Raw genomic sequence first — 3,528 nt, 5'->3', positions numbered from 1 at the left:
TGGATTGGTGGAGGAATGTATGGTCTGCTTGGGCCAGCAACATTTTGGAAGGAAGGAGTAGGCTGTTGTTGTTGTTGCTGAGGGCTGGACCATCTGAGATTAGGGTGATTCCTCCATCCAGGGTTGTATCTGTTGCTGGAGAGGTCATAATTGTTCTGCTGAGGTTGGTTTTGCTGCTGAGATTGAGGAGGTCTATTGTAAATGTTTGCAGCATAAGCTTCAGGCTGCTCAATTGCTCCAAGTGGCTGCATGGAAGGGCAAAGGTCTATATGGTGGTCAGCAGAGGAGCACAAACCACAGACCCTTGCGACAGGTACAGATTTCTGATTCAAGGCCAGCTGGGTTACCAAGTTAACCAACACCTCTAGTTTGCCTTCAAGCTTCTTAGTTTCAGATGATACAGCTGAGTTTGTAGCTACCTCATGCACTCCTCTAATGACTATAGCATCATTTCTGGCACTAAACTGCTGGGAGTTGGAAGCCATCTTCTCAATTAAATTTCTGGCTTCAGCAGGAGTCATGTCTCCAAGGGCTCCACCACTGGCACCATCTATCATACTTCTCTCCATATTACTGAGTCCTTCATAAAAATATTGAAGAAGAAGCTGCTCCGAAATCTGATGGTGGGGGCAACTGGCACATAGTTTTTTAAATCGCTCCCAGTACTCATACAGGCTCTCTCCACTGAGTTGTCTAATACCTGAGATATATTTCCTGATGGCTGTGATCCTGGAAGCAGGGAAATTTTTTGCTAAGAATACTCTCTTAAGGTCATCCCAGCTCGTGATGGACCTTGGAGCAAGGTAATACAGCCAGTCCTTTGCCACTCCCTCTAATGAATGAGGAAAAGCCTTCAGAAATATGTGATCCTCTTGGACATCTGGGGGTTTCATGGTGGAGCAGACAATATGAAATTCCTTTAAATGTTTGTGCGGGTCGTCTCCTGCAAGGCCATGAAACTTTGGAAGCAAATGAATCAGTCCAGTTTTAAGAACATATGGGACATCCTCATCAGGGTATTGGATGCACAAGCTTTCGTAGGTGAAATCAGGTGCAGCCATTTCCCTTAGAGTCCTCTCACGGGGTGGAGGTTGTGCCATGTTCTCAGAATGTGCAAAATCAGAATGCTCAGAATCAGAATGCTCAAAATTATAATGTTCAAGATCAGGATGTTCAAAATCACCAATAATAGAATGCACAGATTCACTAGTAATGGAATTCTCAGAATGATCAAAAGGTATAAAATGATGCCTAACTAATCTATGAAATGTGCTATCTATCTCAGGATCAAAGGGTTGTAAGTCAGATGGATTGCCTCTAGTCATACACTACATTCAGCATACACAACTAGTTGCCTTGTCATGTAAATAAAGGTGTAGGTTTGAACTACAGCTACCCTCAAATGATATCCAAATAACTTGAAATTTTGTGAGCAACCTTATAAAATGATGAGAAGATAGCACAAAAAATTTCAGACAAAAATTCAAAGTCTAACTATAGAAGCTAAAAATGGTAGGTTAAGAAAAATAAGTGAATAAAACTTGAAAAATAAAAAACTTTTGACAGAATCACTTTTTTTGGATGATGGAGACCTTAGCCGGCCATAGGAAATTTTTTTCTACCCCAAATACAGATATAATAATTGTGATTCTGATAACCAGAGCAAAAGTTATGGTCGTTTGAAGTTTTGACAAACACAAAATTTGCTACTTTTTTGGAACTTTCAAATCTGACCAAACTAAAGGCTCTAGCTATTTTTCCCACAAAATATGGATTAAAAGAAGTTACCACAAAAACATTCAGCCAAAAATAACAACCCTAGCTACTAAAACAAAAAATCACAAATAATTCAGCATTGGTGGTCGCTAAAATCCGTCGCTACATGATTTCTACTACTACTCTGGTTTGCCGCAAGCAAACAATGGTTGCTAAGTCCGTCGCAAAACACTATTCACAGCAAAACACCCAAAACTGAAACAGGGGAAACGCTTAATAGAAAAACTGAAACAGAACACACACTAAACAAAATACCAGGACACTAAACAACACTAACACACATACTAACACAATACTAACAATTAAACATAGAACACGAAAAAATTAAACACACAACGCAAGCTATTATGAACCTTTGGACACTGCTCCCTGGCAACGGCGCCAAATTTGATCAAGGTCGTACCCGAATCAAATAAACATGAAAATGCAGTAACTAGGAAGTGATCCTAGGTCGTTTTTCCCAACGAGCAATGACAAACCAAATGTTCATAATATACTTGCGCAGTAACAGTAACAATTGGGGGGGGGGTTTGTTTGCTTTGTGATTAAAGAGCAGAATAAGTAAACTGGAATATGAAACTACTAATATTAAAAACGAGTTGTTCCCTCTGATTCAGAAGCCATTCTCTTATCCTGGGTCATGGAGAATTTGTCCCTAACAGTTAACCACTTAATCCAACCCTATTTCAATTTACTAAGCGAAAATCAACGTAGGGTTGTCAATACGTGATTAGGCACCACATACACCAGTTAGCCCTTCGTCCATTAAGCATGAACACAAGTTAGGCTCAGAGGCAATTAATCGAACACGAAGCGTGCACTGATTAATGTTCACAAATTTGGGTTAACTGGTGAAGGGAAAACTGGCAGGAAACCACATTATAAACGAAACCTCAAAGAGAGCTGGGCTTTGTCCTCAAAAGGAAACAACACCAGAATATTTAGCCTTCCATAGATTCAAACAGAAAACATAAATGAAACATGAAGCAGAAACGTAAACGAACAGAAATGTAAATGAACAGAAACGTAAATGGGACAGAAACGAAATTGAAAGTAGAAGAAGAAACAAGAACGAAATTGTAATTAGAAGCAGAAAATGTAAAATTGCATTACGTGAACAGTAGCATCAAAGCAGAAAACGTAAAACCCTAAAAAAAAAGCTCTGAATAATGAATAGCATAACAGAATAGCCTTGCACGAATCCCAAGGCTGCTATTTAAAAAGAGTCACTCAAAGTCACTGGGCCCTATTACAATACTCTGGCCCAAAACAAAATAAACACTGAACAACATAAAATAAAATTACGAAATTTCCTAATTAGAAATTAACTAAGGTAAGCGCTGCTTTATTTGCCCTCTTCAAGTCTACAACCAAAATCCGGATTAAGCCCAATGTTTCATTAATTCCTGAAATTAGATTAAAAACTTCAAATTAGCTAAATGAGCCCAAATAATAAAACTGCCTAATTAATTGACAATTAAGACCAATCAGTAATTAAAATGGTGCAAAAAGGGTTTAGAAAATAGAAGAAAATGAAGGCACATCAGTCTTGCACACTCGATTAAAGGCTGCCATCCCTTGTGACGGACGTGTGGGGTGCTAATACCTTCCCCGTGCATAAAAATAACTTCTGAACCTTTCACGATGAAAGTTCGTAGACCACTCGTTCCGGTTTTTCCGATGTTTTCCTCGAATAAATGTTGGTGGCAACTCCGCGCATTCTCCTCCCTTGGAAGACGCACCCGTGAGCCC

At 39.3% G+C, this 3,528-nt stretch overlaps 1 non-coding gene across 1 annotated transcript; it reads left to right on the top strand.

The window, feature by feature from the left end:
• The first annotated feature begins 615 nt into the window (after positions 1-615).
• LOC114417510 lies at positions 616-722 on the top strand. The gene has a single exon (XR_003667774.1). It is a non-coding gene; the product is annotated as a small nucleolar RNA R71 (small nucleolar RNA).
• Positions 723-3,528: the final 2,806 nt, after the last annotated feature.

The sequence above is a fragment of the Glycine soja genome, chromosome 6 (genome assembly GCF_004193775.1).
Source record: "Glycine soja cultivar W05 chromosome 6, ASM419377v2, whole genome shotgun sequence".
NCBI lineage: Eukaryota > Viridiplantae > Streptophyta > Magnoliopsida > Fabales > Fabaceae > Glycine > Glycine soja.
The sequence above is the reverse complement of the archived record's forward strand: the minus strand, read 5'-3'. Positions and strand labels throughout refer to the sequence as shown.